Genomic DNA, 8142 nt, shown 5'->3' with positions numbered 1-8142 from the left:
GTGAAAAACGTTTAACATACAAATGCAATACACAACTTGCTGGAAGTTACAATCATGTTTCACTCTTAACACATCAATATGAAATTTTAGCTAAATACTGGAAAAAATATAATTCAAACATTCTTTTAAGAGGTGCTCGAGCAAAAACATTGCATGCCTCTAGATTAGCAAAATGTATTTACCCAGGTTGAAGCACTTGTGATCAAGGCAAGCTGACCAGACCCATTTTTTTTTCTCTTCCTTCTCTTTAACACCTCACCACCTTAAGGCCACAACACTTTGATTAGCTGAGTGATACAGGTATCAGAACATTCACTAATTTCTTGATTTGACATGTGAGAGAGAAGAGAGAACACAAGTTCCCTAGGTACCTGAAAGGTGGTAGTTTTGATATTTGAGGGAAAAGGAATACAAATAATAAATTTTACTTTTAATATAATTCTGCATATATTAGTATTCGACTTTTATAATCCTTGTTAATAAAATGTTTCTCATATATTTATTTCACTTTATTTTTATAATATTTGAGTGAATATATTTTGGCTTTGATTATCTGAGAGCAAAGCCTAGGAGGGTGATTCTTTTCGAAGGATTTACTGAGAAAGTGTCCTTAGAGAAGGGGAGTGAGGGAAGCAGGACAGGACAGGAAATAAAGGTGAAGCAAGAAAGAGGTCTCTGAAAAGCTCCGAGCACAAACTGCACTACAAAGTTGAACCCCTAGATGCAATGAGCCAGCCTTTTGTATCCAACAGACACTGGTAAAGATCGCTGGGGACAGATGGAGGTTTCTGTGTGCACAATACTCTGGGGGCAATAGTCTAATCCGAAGAGGGCCTTTGTCAGTCAGTGCTCACTGCAGATGGGAGATGGGTGCTCTGGGTGGTAAAGGGATGTGGGCGGGGCAGTAGTAACCTCCAGTTTTCTGTTTCAGAAAGAAGGAAACCAAGGCTCAGAATGGTTAAGTATCTTGCTCCAGGGTTCTGCAAGTATGAATGATGAGGTAATAGCACAAGTTCAGGTCTTTGACAGTAAAGTTCAGGTTTTTCTCATGTCAGTTTCATGTGCAAAGTATAGTAGTTTAAATGAAATCAGACTCTAACCCTTACTAGCTATGTCCTCAGACACACATCTTTCAGATATATGACCAGGCACGTTACTTAATATTTACGAGTCTCAATTTCTTATAATTTCTATAGTATTGTTCTGAACTATAGTATTGTTCTGATGATTAAAAAACAAACATGTAAAGCATTGTCATTTGACTTACGTAGTATTTTACACTCCAAAATATCCATTTCCTTTCTTTATCTCTTTTACCTATTAAAAAAAAACAACACACTAAAAGCATGTAGAGAAAATATTGGGTAACATGTAAATCCCATGTCACTTAGAGGAAACATTCTCGAACTGATTAGTTGTTCTAGAAAGTCCTTGGAGTCCAAGTTGCCATCACAAAAGCCTTAAAATGGACCACTTCAATTTCGTGATCACTTTCTGTATTTGAGTCTGTGTAATTAAAAAAAGCTATCGAAGTATAACGTACATACAGAAAAGTGAAAAAGTCTTAAATGTGTAGTTCAGTAACTTATTGCAAGTAAACCTGTGTAAACACAACAGACATAAGAAATGGGACATTTACCAGCAGCCTAAATTCACCGGCTCTTCATCTCAGACACCTTCCCAATTTCAATCCTTTCTTCTCCCTAAATATATCCATTGTCAGGACTCACCTTGGAAATGTTTTTGCCAGTGTGAAGTTTATACAAATGAAATCACACCATATTAACATATTAACACCATGTATTTAACGTCTTTCACTTATCTTTTTCTTTTTGTGTGTGTAACTCTTTTTTTTTTTTTTGGTCATTTTCATTCCTGAATAATATTAGTATGTGTGTATGCTTATTTAAATATTTTATTATTGATGAGAATTTTGGTTGTTTCCAGTTTTGGACTGCTATCAATAATATGGTGAATATTATTGAATTTTTCCTGTGGTGCACCTGTGTGCATTTTGTTTGAGTTCAGTTGTATCCCATTATTCATGGGAGAAACATTCCAAGACCTGAAACTATAGATAATACTGAACCCTATGTATATTATGTTTTTTTCTATCTATATATACCTATGATACATTTTAATTTGTAAATTAAGCACAGTAGAGGATTAACATCAATAACTACTAATAAAATAGGACAATTATAACAATAGACTGTAAAAGTTAGGTGAAGTTGGTCTCTCTTAAAATATCTTAATGTACTGTGCTCGCCTTTTCACTTAAAGGACACATTTTCTGGCTTCTCTTTGGCTTATCTGAATGGACAGCATCACTACTGTAGCATTTTGGGAACATTACTAAGTAAAACAAGGTTACTTAAACGTAGCATTGTGATACTTCAACAGTCAATCTGATAACGAAACGACTACTAAGTCACTAACTGGCGGAGAGTGTTACAGTGTAGATACTCTGGACAAAGAGATGATTCAGGTCCTGGGCGTGAGATTTCATCACCTTACTCAGAATAACACATGGTTTAAAACATGAATTGTTTATTGCTCAAGTTTTCCATTAATTTTTTTGGACCACGGTTGTCTGTGAATAACTTCAAACATGGCAAGTCAAAGTGCAGATAATGGGGAGAAGGAGAGAGCTACTGTATAAAGGTAAGAGTTAAATTGAGGGATTATGAAATACACTTATAATCAACTTGAGTAAATACTGCTAAACAGCTTTCCAAAGTGGCTGTTACAATTTATACTCCATTCCCCATTAATTTATAGAAGCTCCTATTGATCCATATTTGCACTCATACTTTGTTTGCTCTGCTTTGTTTCTGTTTTGTTTGTTTTTTTCAAATTAAATTTAAATTCTTTATTGTTGAAAGTGTTATATATGTCTCCTTTTCCCCCCATTGACCTCTCCCCAGCCTCTCCTCCCCCCACCCCATCTCCTGCCCGTTTCTGGTTTTGTCATTTTGGTGGTACACCACAGCAAACCTACAAAGATGGTTTTTGTCTTCCATTTCCCTGATGTCTGATAATATTGGGTATGTTCTTCGATGTCTATTGGCCATTTTGGGATACTTTTGGCTAGGGACTTTTCAAGTCTCTTGCCATATTGCAGTTGGATTGTCTTTTCTGTATTGAATTTTAGGACTTCTATCTATATTTTGGATACCAGCCCTTTGTTGTTTGTATCTTCTCCCCCTCTATAACTCCCTTTTCTCTCTCTCTCTCAATGTTACTGAACAAATTTAGTGAATTTGATGCTCATGGCACCCAGAAAAGCCAAAGCCCGAGGCAACAGATTTTCACAAAGATTGGTTTGTCAGGCAGCCAGATGGGGAGAGAGGAGGCAAGGTTGGCCCAGACAGTCTCCTCTGGACAAAGGCTGGAAGGAAATTTGAAGGATGAGGTTAGAAAGGACCTATACATATTTGTTAATTCTAATTAAAGGGCTTGAATTGATGGAATATACTTGGCTGTAAAAAACAAGAAGGAAATCTTACCCTTTGTGACTGCATGGATGGGCCTGGAGAGTATTATGCTAAGTGAAATAAGCCAGTGTGAGAAAGACAAGTACCATACAATTTCACTTATATATAGAATCTAATGATCAAAATAGAAACAGATTCATACATACAGAGAACAGACTGACAGCTGTCAGAGGGGCAGGGGGTTGAGGGGGTGGGTGAAAAGGTGAAGGGATTAAGAAAAAAAAACCCCACCTCATAGACACAGACAACAGTATGGTAATTACCAGAGGGAAAGAGGGGTGGGGGTGGGAGGAGGTAGAAGAGGGTCAAAGGGGGATAAATGGTGATGGAAGGAGACTTGACTTGGGGTGGTGGCCAACCAATACAATATATAGATGATGTATTATAGAATTGTACACCTGAAACCTGTAATTTTAACTAACCAGTTGTACACCTGAAAGTTATATAATTTTATTAACCATCCCAATAAAGTAAATAAATAAATAAATAAATAAATAAATAAATGCTTGGATTGGATATTCTTGGAACTAAGTGATCTTAGTTTTAGATAAGGGATGTGGAAGAGGCAAGAAGGAACAAAGACATTCCAGCCTGGCAGAGTTTGATTAGTTAGTTCTATGTGTCCAGTTTTGGTCTCTGCATGGGATCTTCTTTATTGACGGACCCCTCACTTCTTAATGGGCTCTGAGTGCTAAATGTAACATATCTGCTACTTAAGTTCCCTGAATCCTAGTTTCACTGTGCTATGGAGGTCATCTTAAGGGTCATTTAGTTGCTAGTAGTAAGTACTCCTGATCAACCCTCTGGCACTATTCTGATCCAGCTTGGTCTGGTGGTCTCCAGAGTGCTGTGAGAAGGCCTATTATTATCTCCTGAAATACACTAAAAATCTGGGGGGCAGGGGGAGACACACAAAACACCTATTAGGGCCTGGTTTCAGTGTTAGGATTGGTTTCGTTAATTGTGACTTTGAAACGGAAATTCTTAACTTTAAGATAGTCCAATTTGCCAATCTTTTTCCTTATGATCAGCACTTTTTATGTTTTGAGAAATCTTTGTTTACCCCACATTTTTAAAGATATTCTCTACATTTTCTTCTAGATCAGGGGTGGGGAGCTTCTAGCCCTCATTGGGCCATGAGGCAAGAGAAATCATTTGGTATGGGCCTGCCAAGGCATTAAGGGTAAGTTAATTAAATGTTTGAGCAAATATAGCAGGCTAATTTTAAGTTGAGAATTTTGTATAGCCCTGTAATCCTATCTAATAAAGAGGGAATATGCTAATTGATCCTCATGCTGTCACAAAGATGGAGGTGCCCACAGCCAATAAGGAGGAAATATGCTAATCGACTGCCATGCCCTCAAAGGTGACGGTTCCCACAGCCATAAGATGGCACACCCAGTCCCCTCAGCCCCGCCAGGGTGGCAGGCACACAGCAAGGCCGGGCCGCTCAGCGTGCCTGCCTCCGGAGTCCCCCAGTCCCCTCCGCTCCCCAGCTGTCCAGGGCTGGCCCAAGGTGTAGGCAAGCCTCAGATGGTGGCTACCCAGCCGCCCAGGGCCTCCGAAGGCTCAGGTAACCAGGGCCGGCCCAGGCTTGCACTGCCAGCAGTGGCAGCAGCAGAGGTGTGATGAGGTGTCACCTTCCCCTGATCACCGGGTCACCTCCCACCCCTGAGGGCTCCCAGACTGTGAGAGGGGGCAGGCCAGGCTGAGGGACCACCCCTCCAGTGCATGAATTTTCATGCACCAGGCCTCTAGTGATATTATAAATATCCAAATGGCCCTTAGCAGGAGAAAGGTCCCCCATCTCTGTTCTAGATACTTTATTATTTTACATTTCACATTTTGCTAATACAATCCATTTGGAATGATTTTTATTCATTGCGTGAAGTAGTGGTTAAGGTTTATTTTTTTCATATGACTATCTAGTTAACATAACACTATTGGTTGAAAAGACTGTGCTTTGCCACTGTTGTACAGTGCCACATTAGACATAAATTAAGTATATATTATCTCTGAACATTCTATTCTGATTCATTATTCTATTCATTGATCCATCTTTATATGTCTATTCATCTGTAGCTCTAATTATTTTGATATTGAATAGACTAGTTTCTCCTCATTTGTTCTTCAAGATTGCCTCAGTTATTTTCATGCATTTCAATACAGATTTCTGCAAAAAACTTCCCTGGGAATTTGATTAGGATTTCATTTGATTTTTAGATTAATTTAGGGAAAAGTGGCAGTTTTACAATATTGAGTCTTGAATCCATGAACATGGTATATTTATCCCATTATTTAGGTTTTTAATTTATGTCAACATTGCCTAATAGCATTTTTGGGAAGAGGCATTGTACATATTTCCTTAGATTTAAAAAAAAAATTAGATGTTAAAAAAAATTATATTTTGAGGAAGCATTAACTGACTTGGAATTTTTGACTCTGGTTTTGTTTGGCCTAAAGGCCAAAGCCTTCAAGATGATACTCATTTACACATGGTCATTTATAATAACAAAAACACAATATGCTAATTAGACTGGATGTCCTCCTGGACGTCCTTCCTTCCAGACAAAGCCGCAGTGGGGGGGTGGGGGTGCGGCAGAGGTGGCTGAGGCCCCCGGCCATGGCAGTCAGCCCCTGGCTGCGGTGGCAGCGGGCGGGGGGGCTGGGGCCAAGGCCCTTGCATGAATTTCATGCATCAGGCCTCTAGTAAGATAATAAGGCTACTGTGAATGTGCTAATTTTCTGAAATATATTATTTTAGTCTTCTATAGTAATAACTTCAATGAACTACAATTCAATATTAATTCCTCAGATTTTATTAAAGGTTTCCATAAGAACTAGCCATATGAAGAATATTTCATATTTGCAGGCTATCATATTCGTTGCATTTTAAGTGAGAATTTACTCGTGCAATAAATTGTGTCTAGACTTTAGTGTAAGGAAATATCCATTTTTATAATGAAATGATGTACCACCTACATTAGTGAGGTTCACTTCAGGAAACAAATAACAAACTTCAAGTTATATGAAGAAATCTTTTAAAAATTTTTTAAATTGATTTCAGCAAGGAAGGAAGAGGGAGAGAGAGATAGAAACATCAATGATGAGAGAGAATCATTGATTGGCTGCCTCCTGCACACCCCCTACTGAGGATTGATCCCTCAACCTGGGCATGTGCCCTTGACCGGATCCAAACTGTAATGCTCTATCCACTGAGCCAAATCAGCTAGGGCTATGAAGAAATCTGAATGAGGAAACTCTTCACGATGGTTTAAGCAGGATGTACGTTCCATTGTGAAGCTAGCAATAGCAAAGCATCATTAACACTCTTCCACGTAAAATGACAAGAAAGGGAACCTGCTCTGCTTCTTTGCCCCGCTTGCCCACCCCCACAGCCATGAAGACGGGAATCATTGCAGAAATCTTAGAAGGAAGAACCGAGAAATATGTGGATACTCCATTTGGCAAGCCTTCTGATGCCTTCGTTTTGGGAAAGATAAAGAATGTTGATTGCGTCCTCCTTGCAAGGCATGGGAGGCAGCATACCATCATGCCTTCAAAAGTCAACTATCAGGCAAACATCTGGGCTTTGAGGGAGGCGGGTTGTACTCATGTCACAGTGACCACAGCTTGTGGTTCCTTGAGGGAAGAGATTCAGCCGGCGATGTCGTCATTACTGACCAGTTCATCGACAGAACCACCACGAGGCCTCAGACCTTCTAGGACGGGGGTCCCTCCTGTGCCAGAGGAGTGTGCGATATCCCAGTGGCTGAGCCGTTCTGCCCCCAAACCGGAGAGTCCTCAGAGAGACTGCTAAGAAGCGAGTGACAGTGCTCACAATCCGAGGACCTCGTTTTAGTTCCCGCGCAGAGAGTTTCATGCTTCCCACATGGGGGATGCATGTTATCAACACGACCACAGTTCCAGAGGTGGTCCTTGCTAAGAAGGCTGGACTTTGCTATGCAAGTATGACCATAGCAACAGATTAGGATTGCTGGAAGCAGCGCGAGGAAGTGGTTTTTGGGGGCCCGGTTTTAAAGACCCTGAAAGAGCCTGACCGGCATGGCTCAATGGTTGAGCGGAAACCTATGAACCAGGAAGTTACGGTTGGATTCCAGGTCAAGGCACATGCCCAGGTGGCAGGCTCATCCCAAGTGGGGGGCGTGCAGGAGGCAGCCAATCAGTGATTGTCTCTCATCATTGATGCTTCTGTCTTTCTCTGAAATCAACAAAAATATATTTAAAAATAAAAATAAAAAAAAAAGAGCCTGAAAGAAATGCCAAAAAGTTTGCTCATCACTGCCATGCCTCAGATAGGTCCCATGGAATGGTCAGAAACCCTCTGTAGCCTGAAGAATACAACCTAGTTCTCTGTGTTATTACCAAGACATTAAAACAGAGCACGAATGCCCAGAAAACAAGCCTTTCTAATTCTAGTCATTTGGGAGGAAGCCTGTGTAATTTGAAATGTGGAAAAGCTTTCATGCCCTTGCCCACTAAGGAAAAGCATGTGATAAGACCATGCCAATGTGCAAGACGCCTTCTGAAAGACACGGACTGCTTCAAAAAACAGAGGGAAAGTAAATGACCAGTAAACGTGGAACATTCCAACCCTTTGGAAAAAAGACAAGACACCATTCAC

The 8142-nt window shown here is 40.1% G+C and overlaps 1 pseudogene across 1 annotated transcript; it reads left to right on the top strand.

Moving 5' to 3' along the window:
• The first annotated feature begins 6897 nt into the window (after positions 1-6897).
• On the top strand, positions 6898-7894 carry LOC307102832 (S-methyl-5'-thioadenosine phosphorylase-like; annotated as a pseudogene). The gene is made up of 2 exons: positions 6898-7565; positions 7776-7894. The product of its transcript is annotated as an S-methyl-5'-thioadenosine phosphorylase-like (transcript).
• Positions 7895-8142: the final 248 nt, after the last annotated feature.

The sequence above is a fragment of the Cnephaeus nilssonii genome, assembly GCF_951640355.1.
Source record: "Cnephaeus nilssonii genome assembly, chromosome: 1".
NCBI lineage: Eukaryota > Metazoa > Chordata > Mammalia > Chiroptera > Vespertilionidae > Cnephaeus > Cnephaeus nilssonii.
The sequence above is the reverse complement of the archived record's forward strand: the minus strand, read 5'-3'. Positions and strand labels throughout refer to the sequence as shown.